Below are 10,862 nucleotides of genomic sequence, written 5' to 3' on the forward strand. Positions count from 1 at the left end.
CCTGGGGATCAACCTTTCAAACTAGCCTGAAAAATGGGCTTGACCGGTGAGATTTCTGCCTGAAAATCGGCTTGACCGGTGAGATTTCTGCCTGAATTCATGGGGATTGAGATCTCTTTGTGAAGCTCTACCTGTGTGACATCGGCCTGGAGTTCAACCTTTAAAACTAGCCTGAAAAAATGGGCTTGACCGGTGAGATTTCTGCCTGAATTCATGCTGATTTATTATTATTAAGGGGAATCTGAAAAATTGGCTTTTCCGGTGAAATTTCTGCCTGAAAATTGGCTTTTCCGGTGGAATTTCTGCCTGAATTAATGGGGATTTAGGGATTCAGGGGAGTCTGGAAAATTGGCTTTACCTGTGAGATTTCCGCCTTAATTCATGTGGATTTAGAGCTTGACCTGTGTGACTTCAGCCTGCGATTCAACCGGTCAAACTAGCCTGAAAATTTGGCTTTACCTGTGAGATTTCTGCCTGAATTAATGGGGATTTAGATATGCAGGGCAGCCTGAAAAATTAGCTTTACCTGTGAGATTTCTGCCTGAAAATTGGCTTTACCAGTGAGATTTCTGCCTGAATTTATGGGAATTTAGATATTAAAGGGGGTCTGGAAAATTGGCTTTTCCGGTGGGATTTCTGCCTGAATTAATGGGGATTTAGGGATTCATAGGAGTCTGAAAAATTGGCTTTACCGGTGAGAGTTCTGCCTGAAAATTGGCTTTACCGGTGAGATTTCTGCCTGAAAATTGGCTTTTTTTCCTGTGGGATTTCTGCCTGAAATTTGGCTTTACTGGTGAGATTTCTGCCTGAATTCATGGGGATTTAGGTATTAAAGAGAGGAAAATTCTTGCGCTCTACCTGGTGGATTGCGGCCTGAATTAGAGGGGAATTAGACATGGAGTCAGAAAAATTGGCTTTTCCGGTAGGATTTCTGCCTGAAAATTGGGTTTACCGGTGGGATTTCTGCCTGAAAATTGGCTTTACCAGTGAGATATCTGCCTGAAAATTGGCTTTTCTGGTGGGATTTCTGCCTGAATTAATAGGGATTTAGGGATTCAAAGGAGTCTGAAAAATTGGCTTTACCGGTGAGATTTCTGCCTGAAAATTGGCTTTACCGGTGGGATTTCTGCCTGAAAATTGGCTTTACCAGTGAGATTTCTGCCTGAAAATTGGCTTTTCCAGTGGGATCTCTGCCTGAATTAATGGGAAATTTAGATATTAATGGGGAAACCTATTGCGCTCTACCTGGTGGATTTCTGCCTGAATGAATAGGATTTAGGTATTCAGGGGAGTCTTGAAAATTGGCTTTACCTGTGAGATTTCTGCCTGAATTAATGGGAATTTAGATCTAAAAGGGAGGGAAACGATCGCGCTCTGCCTGTTGGATTGCGGCCTGAATTAATGGGAATTTTGGGATGAAAATGGGCTTTTCCGGTGGGATTTCTGCCTAAATTAACGGGGATTTAGGTGTGAAGGGGAGGAGGAGATTCGCGCTCTACCTGGTGGATTGCAGCCTGATCTGTTGGGGAATCGCAGCCTGATCTTTGCGCTCTACCTGGTGGATTGTGGTCTGATCTATTGATGAATTGCCTGATCTACCTGATGAATTCCTGCCTGATCTACTGATGAATCTGCTCTACCTGATGAATTCCTGCCTGATCTACCTGTTGAATTTCTAACTTATTAATGAATTCCTGCCTGATCTACCTGTTGAATTCCTGCCTGATCTACTGATGAATCTGCTCTACCTGATGAATTCCTGCCTGATCTACCTGTTGAATTTCTAACTTATTAATGAATTCCTGCCTGATCTACCTGTTGAATTCCTGCCTGATCTATTTATGAAACTGGTTTACCTGATGAATTTCTGCCTGATCTACTGATGAATCTGCTCTGCCTGATGAATTCCTGCCTGATCTACCTGTTGAATTTCTAACTTATTAATGAATTCCTGCCTGATCTACCTGTTGAATTCCTGCCTGATCTACCTGATGAATTTCTGCCTGGTCTATTGATGAATCTGCTCTACCTGATGAATTTCTGCCTGATATACTGATGAATCTGCACAACCTGATGAATTTCTGCCTGATCTACTGATGAATCTGCTCTACCTGATGAATTCCTGCCTGATCTACTGTTGAATCTGCTCTACCTGATGAATTCCTGCCTGATCTACTGTTGAATCTGCTCTACCTGATGAATTCCTGCCTGATCTACTGTTGAATCTGCTCTACCTGTTGAATTCCTGCCTGATCTACTGTTGAATCTGCTCTACCTGATGAATTCCTGCCTGATCTCCTGTTGAATCTGCTCTACCTGTTGAATTCCTGCCTGATCTACTGTTGAATCTGCTCTACCTGATGAATTCCTGCCTGATCTACTGATGAATCTGCTCTACCTGTTGAATTCCTGCCTGATCTACTGTTGAATCTGCTCTACCTGATGAATTCCTGCCTGATCTACTGTTGAATCTGCTCAACCTGTTGAATTCCTGCCTGATCTACTGTTGAATCTGCTCTACCTGATGAATTCCTGCCTGATCTACTGATGAATCTGCTCTACCTGTTGAATTCCTGCCTGATCTACTGTTGAATCTGCTCTACCTGATGAATTCCTGCCTGATCTACTGTTGAATCTGCTCAACCTGTTGAATTCCTGCCTGATCTACTGTTGAATCTGCTCTACCTGATGAATTCCTGCCTGATCTACTGATGAATCTGCTCTACCTGTTGAATTCCTGCCTGATCTACTGTTGAATCTGCTCTACCTGATGAATTCCTGCCTGATCTACTGATGAATCTGCTCTACCTGATGAATTCCTGACTGATCTACCTGGTGAATTGCTGCCTGGTCTATTGATGAATCTGCTCTACCTGTTGAATTTCTGCCTGATCTATTGATGAACTCCTGCCTGATCTACCTGTTGAATTTCTGCCAGATGTACCTGTTGAATTCCTGGCTGTGCTTTGCTTGGTGGGAAAAGCCAGGTAGAACTCCCACCGGTGGAGTTTGGACGCAGCGGATTACGGGCTCTATTGATGAATTCCAGCCTGATCTACCTGTTGAATTCCAGCCTGATCTACCTGTTGAATTTCTGCCTGATCTACTGATGAATCTGCTCTACCTGATGAATTCCTGCCTGATCTACCTGATGAATTCCTGCCTTATTAATGAATTCCTCCCTGATCTACCTGTTGAATTGCTGCCTGGTCTATTGATGAATCTGCTCTACCTGATGAATTCCTGCCTTATCAACCTGATGAATTTCTGCCTGATCTATTGATGAATTCCTGCCTGATCTACCTGTTGAATTTCTGCCTGATCTACTGATGAATCTGCTCTACCTGATGAATTCCTGCCTGATCTACCTGATGAATTTCTAACTTATTAAAGAATTCCTGCCTGATCAACCTGGTGAATTGCTGCCTGGTCTATTGATGAATTCCTGCCTGATCTACCTGTTGAATTGCTGCCTGGTCTATTGATGAATCTGCTCTACCTGATGAATTCCTGCCTTATTAATGAATTCCTCCCTGATCTACCTGTTGAATTGCTGCCTGGTCTATTGATGAATCTGCTCTACCTGATGAATTCCTGCCTTATCAACCTGATGAATTTCTGCCTGATCTATTGATGAATTCCTGCCTGATCTACCTGTTGAATTTCTGCCTGATCTACTGATGAATCTGCTCTACCTGATGAATTCCTGCCTGATCTACCTGATGAATTTCTAACTTATTAAAGAATTCCTGCCTGATCAACCTGGTGAATTGCTGCCTGGTCTATTGATGAATTCCTGCCTGATCTACCTGTTGAATTGCTGCCTGGTCTATTGATGAATCTGCTCTACCTGATGAATTCCTGCCTTATTAATGAATTCCTCCCTGATCTACCTGTTGAATTGCTGCCTGGTCTATTGATGAATCTGCTCTACCTGATGAATTCCTGCCTTATCAACCTGGTGAATTTCTGCCTGATCTATTGATGAATTCCTGCCTAATCTACCTGATGAATTTCTACCTTATTAATGAATTTCTGCCTGAGCTAATGATGAATCTGCTCTACCTGTTGAATTTTGGCCTGATCTACCTGTTGAATTCCTGGCTGTGCTGGTGGGAAAAGCCAGGTAGAAATCCCACCTGTGTAGTTTTAACGCAGCGGATTACGGGCGGAAATCCCACCGGCGAAGCCAGTGCTGGGAAATGGGTTGCCAGCAGGCGGGCGGAAATCGCACTGGTGTAGCTAGTATTGGTCATTTTTTTCTCCAGGAAGGAAGCAGGCAGGAATCAGACTGGTGCAGCTCGGTGGGGAAAACCAGGTAGAAATCCCACTGGTGGAGTTTGGGTGGAGTTGCGGGCGGAAATCCCACCGGCGAAGCTTGCGATGCAAAATTGCCTGCAGATGGGCAGAAATCCCACCGGTGAAGCTGGCACTGAGAAATGGCCAGGAGACGGGCGGCAATCACACTGGTGCAGCTAGTATTGGGAATTTGGGTGGAGTTGCAGGCGGAAATCCCACCGGCGAAGCTAGTATTGGGAATTTGGGTGGAGTTGCAGGCGGAAATCCCACCGGCGAAGCTAGTATTGGGAATTTGGGTGGAGTTGCGGGCGGAAATCCCACCGGCGAAGCTAGTATTGGGAATTTGGGTGCAGTTGCAGGCGGAAATCCCACCGGTGAAGCTAGTATTGGGAATTTGGGTGGAGTTGCGGGCAGAAATCCCACCGGCGAAGCTAGTATTGGGAATTTGGGTGGAGTTGCAGGCGGAAATCCCACCGGCGAAGCTAGTATTGGGAATTTGGGTGCAGTTGCAGGCGGAAATCCCACCGGTGAAGCTAGTATTGGGAATTTGGGTGGAGTTGCGGGCAGAAATCCCACCGGCGAAGCTAGTATTGGGAATTTGGGTGGAGTTGCGGGCGGAAATCCCACCGGCGAAGCTAGTATTGGGAATTTGGGTGCAGTTGCGGGCGGAAATCCCACCGGCGAAGCTAGTATTGGGAATTTGGGTGCAGTTGCGGGCAGAAATCCCACCGGTGAAGCTAGTATTGGGAATTTGGGTGCAGTTTTGGGCGGAAATGCCACCGGCGAAGCTGGCGCTGAGAAATGAGTTGCCAGGCTTGAAAACAGACGGGCAGAAATCCAACGGGTGAAGCTAGTGCTGGGAAATGGGCAGGAAACGGGCAGAAATCGCACTGGTGCAGCTAGTATTGGGAATTTGCGTGGCGTTCCGGGCGGAAATCCCACCGGCGGAGCTAGCGCTGGGAAATGGGTTGCCAGCAGACAGGCGGAAGTTGCACCGGTGCAGCTTGTTGGGAAAACCAGGTAGAAATCCCACTGGTGGAGTTTGGGTGGAGATCCGGGCGGAAATCCCACTGGCGAAGCTAGCGCTGGGAAATGGGTTGCCAGCAGACGGGCAGAAATCGCACCGGTGAAGCTGGCACTGAGAAATGGCCAGGAGACGGGCGGCAATCACACTGGTGCAGCTAGTATTGGGAATTTGGGTGGAGTTCCAGGCGGAAATCCCACCGGCGAAGCTAGTATTGGGAATTTGGGTAGAGTTGCAGGCGGAAATCCCACCGGCGAAGCTAGTATTGGGAATTTGGGTGCAGTTGCGGGCGGAAATCCCACCGGCGAAGCTAATATTGGGAATTTGGGTGGAGTTGCAGGTGGAAATCCCACCGGCGAAGCTGGTATTGCTGGCAACCTTCGTTCCCAAGCAGGCAGGAATCGCACCGGTGCGATTGGTAGAAAACCAACTGGTGTTCTGGGCGGAAATCCCACTGGCGAAGCTAGCGATGGAAAATAGCCGGCAGGCGGGCAGAAATCCCACCGGTTAAGCTGGCACTGAGAAATGGCCAGGAGACGGGCGGCAATCACACTGGTGCAGCTAGTCTTGGGGATTTGGGTGGAGTTTCAGGCGGAAATCCCACCGGCGAAGCTAGTATTGCTGGCAACCTTAGTCAGTTCCCAAGCAGGCAAAAGGAGTGATTTGGCAGGCAGGAATCGCACCGGTGCAGCTTGGTGGGGAAAGCCAGTTAGTAATCCCACTGGCGGAGTTTGGGTGGAGTTGCGGGCGGAAATCCCACCAGCGAAGCTAGCGCTGGGAAATTGCCAGGAGACGGGCGGAAGTCGCAATGGTGCAGCTAGTAATGGGGATTCCAGGAACGAAGCAGGCAGGAATCACACCGGTGCAGTTTGATGGGGAAGCCAAAACAACGCTTTGCCAGGCAGGAATCGCACTGGTGCAGCTTGGTGGGGAAAGCCAGTTAGTAATCCCACTGGTGGAGTTTGGGTGGAGTTGCGGGCGGAAATCCCACCGGCGAAGCTAGCGCTGGGAAATTGCCAGGAGACGGGCGGAAGTCGCAATGGTGCAGCTAGTAATGGGGATTTCAGGAAGGAAGCAGGCAGGAATCACACCGGTCCAGCTTGGTGAGAAAAGCCAGGTGGAAATCCCACCGGTGGAGTTTGGATGCAGGGGATTACGGGCGGAAATCCCACTGGCGAAGCTAGTGCTGGGAAATTGCCAGGAGACAGGCGGAAATCGCACTGGTGCAGCTAGCATGGGGAATTTTGGGGGAGTTCCGGGCGGAAATCCCACCGGTGAAGCTAGCGCTGGGAAATGGCCAGCAGACGGGCGGAAATCCCACTGGTGCAGCTAGTATTGGGAAATTGCCAGGAGACAAGCGGAAATCACACTGGTGAAGCTAGTGGTCAGCAGACGGGCGGAAATCACACTGGTGAAGCTAGTATTGGGAAATTGCCAGGAGACAGGCGGAAATCACACTGGCGAAGCTAGTATTGGGAAATTGCCAACAGACAGGCGGAAATCACACTGGTGAAGCTAGTATTGGGAAATTGCCAGAAGACAGGCAGAAATCACACTGGCGAAGCTAGCGCTGGGAAATTGCCAGGAGACAGGCGGAAATCACACTGGTGCAGCTAGTATTGGGAATTTGGGTGGAGTTTCAGGAGGAAATCCCACCGGCGAAGCTAGCGCTGGAAATTGCCAGCAGACGGGCGGAAATCGCAATGGTGCAGCTAGTATTGTGGATTCCAGGAAGGAAGCAGGCAGGAATAACACCGGTGAAGCTCGGTGGGAAAACCCAGGTAGGAACCCAACCGGTTGTCAGTGTTGCCAGCAGACAGGCGGAAATCACAATGGTGCAGCTAGTATTGGGAATCTGGGTGGTGTTCCAGGCGGAAATCTCACCGGTGAAGGTAGCACTGGGAAATTGCCAGGAGACGGGCGGAAATCCCAAAGGTGCAGCTAGTACTGGGAATTTGGTTGGAGTTGCAGGTGGAAATCCCACCGGCGAAGCTAGTACTGGGAATTTGGGTGGAGTTGCGGGCGGAAATGTCACCGGTGAAGCTAGCGCTGGAAACTGCCTGGAGACGGGCGGAAATATCACTGGTGCAGCTAGTACTGGGAATTTGGGTGGAGTTGCGGGCGGAAATCTCACCGGCGAAGCTAGTACTGGGAATTTGGGTGGAGTTGCGGGCGGAAATCCCACCGGCGAAGCTAGTACTGGGAATTTGGGTGGGAGTTACAGGCGGAAATGTCACCGGTGAAGCTAGCGCTGGGAAACTGCCTGGAGACGGGCGGAAATCCCACCGGTGAAGCTAGTACTGGGAATTTGGGGGGCCAGCCTGCAGTTCCCAAAGTTGCCAGCAGAGGTCCTTTTCCTCCAGGAGGATGCAGGCAGGAATCTGACTGGTGCAGCTCGGTGGGGGAAAGCAGGTAGAAATCCCACTGGTGGAGTTTGGACCCGGGCGGAAATCACACTGGTGAAGCTAGTATTGGAAATTATGGGAATGGCCTGAAGTTCCCAAGGTTGCAAGGAGACGGGCGGAAATCCCACCGGTGCAGCTAATATTGGGAATGATGTGAATGGCCTCAAGCTCCCAAGTTGCCAGCAGACGGGCGGAAATCCCACCGGTGCAGCTAATATTGGGAATGATGGGAATGGCCTAAAGCTCCCAAGTTGCCAGCAGACGGGCGGAAATCCCACCGGTGCAGCTAGCATTGGGAATGATGGGAAACGCCTAAAGTTCCCAAGGTTGCAAGGAGACGGGCGGAAATCCCACTGGTGCAGCTAGTATTGGGAATAACCTAAAGCTCCCAAGGTTGCAAGGAGACGGGCGGAAATCCCACCGGTGCAACTAGTATTGGGAATAACCTAAAGTTCCCAAGGTTGCAAGGAGACGGGCGGAAATTCCACCGGTGCAGCTAGCATTGGGAATGATGGGAAAGGCCTCAAGCTCCCAAGGTTGCAAGGAGACGGGTGGAAATCCCACCGGTGCAGCTAGTATTGGGAATGATGGGAAAGGCCTAAAGCTCCCAAGGTTGCAAGGAGACGGGCGGAAATCCCACTGGTGCAGCTAGTATTGGGAATAACCTAAAGTTTCCAAGGTTGCAAGGAGACGGGCGGAAATCCCACCGGTGCAGCTAGTATTGGGAATGATGGGAAAGGCCTAAAGTCCCAAGTTGCCAGCAGACGGGCGGTAATCCCACTGGTGCAGCTAGTATTGGGAATAACCTAAAGTTCCCAAGGTTGCAAGGAGACGGGCGGAAATCCCACCGGTGCAGCTAGCATTGGGAATGATGGGAATGGCCTCAAGTTCCCAAGTTGCCAGCAGACGGGTGGAAATCCCACCGGTGCAGCTAGCATTGGGAATGATGGGAAAGGCCTCAAGCTCCCAAGGTTGCAAGGAGACGGGCGGAAATCCCACCGGTGCAGCTAGCTTTGGGAATGATGGGAAAGGCCTCAAGCTCCCAAGATTGCAAGGAGACGGGCGGAAATCCCACTGGTGCAGCTAGTATTGGGAATAACCTAAAGTTCCCAAGGTTGCAAGGAGACGGGCAGAAATCCCACCGGTGCAGCTACTATTGCTGACAGTTCCCAAGGCTGCCAGCCGAGGGGCTTTTTCCTCTGGGAGGAAGCAGGTGGGAATAATACAGGTGAAGCTCGGCGGGTGAGCAGCCAGGTAGCAATCCCACCGGTGGAGTTTGGGCGGCTTTCCGGGCGGATATCCCAATGGTGCAGCTAGTGTGTGTGTGATTGGGCGTATAAAAAGAAGGAAGAAATAGGATTCTATTTCATCAGAACAATAATCAGAAAAAGAATATATATATTTTTTTCTATCATTATTATAGTTACATTTGTAAGAAAATTATTATATATTATATATTCCCAGGTCAATCTCTCCCCCCCCCTTTTTCCTCCCTCCCCTCATTCCCCCCCCCCGTCAATCTCCCTCTTCCTCCCCTCCCCTCCTATTTCCCACCCCTCCCCTCCCCTCCCTCCCTCCTCCCTCCCCCCATTCCCCCCATCAATCTCCCCTCTTCCTCCCCCTCCCCTCCTATTCCCCTCCCCTCCCCTCCCCTCCCTCCTCCCTCCCTCCCCCATTCCCCCCCCATCAATCTCCCCTCTTCCTCCCCCTCCCCTCCTATTTCCCACCCCTCCCCTCCCTCCCTCCCTCCCCCATTCCCCCCGTCAATCTCCCCTCTTCCTCCCCTCCCCTCCTATTTCCCACCCCTCCCCTCCCCTCCCTCCCTCCCCCCATTCCCCCCCCCCGTCAATCTCCCCCTCTTCCTCCCCCTCCCCTCCTATTTCCCTCCCCTCCCCTCCCTTCCCTCCTCCCTCCCCTCACTCCCCCCCCCCGTCAATCTCCCCTCTTCCTCCCCTCCCCTCCTATTTCCCACCCCACCCCTCCCCTCCCCTCCCTCCTCCCTCCCTCCCCCCATTCCCCCCATCAATCTCCCCTCTTCCTCCCCTCCCCTCCTATTTTCCCACCCCTCCCCTCCCCTCCCTCCCTCCTCCCTCCCCCCATTCCCCCCCTCAATCTCCCTCTTCCTCCCCTCCCCCCATTTCCCCACCCCTCCCCTCCCCTCCCCTCCCTCCTCCCTCCCTCCCCCCATTCCCCCCATCAATCTCCCCTCTTCCTCCCCCTCCCCTCCTATTTCCCACCCTCCCCTCCCTTCCCTCCTCCCTCCCTCCCTCACTCCCCCCCTCAATCTCCCCTCTTCCTCCCCTCCCCTCCTATTTCCCTCCCCTCCCCTCCCTCCCTCCTCCCTCCCCCCATTCCCCCCCTCAATCTCCCCTCTTCCTCCCCTCCCATCCTATTTTCCCACGTTTCCCTCCCTCCCTCCTCCCTTCCCTCCCCCCCTCCTATTTTCCCACCCTCCCTCCCTCCCCCCATTCCCCCCGTCAATCTCCCCTCTTCCCCCCATTTCCCTCCCTCCCCCCATTCCCCCCCACAATCTCCCCTCTGTTCCCACCCTCCCCTCCCTCCCCCCAATCTCCCTCTCAATCTCCCTCTCCCCTCGCTTTCCCCCTCCTCCCCTCCCCTCCTATTTCCCCCCTCCCCTGCCTCCCCACTCCTTTCCCTCCCCATTTCCCTCCCTCCCCCCATTCCCCCCCCACAATCTCCCCTCTTTTCCCACCCTCCCCTCCCTCCCCCATTTCCCCGTCAATCTCCCCCCTCCCCTCCCCTGCCTTTCCCTTTCCCCCTCCTCCCCCTCCCCTCCTATTTTCCCACCCCTCCCTCCCATTTCCCCGTCAATCTTCCCTCTTTCCCCTCCCTCCCCTCCTCCTTTCCGTCCTCCCCTCCCTCCCCCCTTCCCCCCCGTCACTCTCCCTCTTTCCCCCTCCCCTCCTCCCCCTCCCTTTCCCTCCCCTCCCTCCCCCATTTCCCCGTCAATCTCCCCCCTCCCCTCGCTTTCCCCTCCCCTCCCCTCCTATTTCCCCTCCCCTCCCCCCATTTCCCCGTCAATCTTCCCTCTTTCCCCCCTCCCTTCCCTCCTCCTTTCCCTCCCTCCCCCTCTCCTCGCTTTTCCCCTCCTCCCCCTCCCCTCCTATTTCCCT

Source organism: Podarcis erhardii, assembly GCF_964252035.2.
Source record: "Podarcis erhardii genome assembly, chromosome: Z".
Lineage (NCBI taxonomy): Eukaryota > Metazoa > Chordata > Lepidosauria > Squamata > Lacertidae > Podarcis > Podarcis erhardii.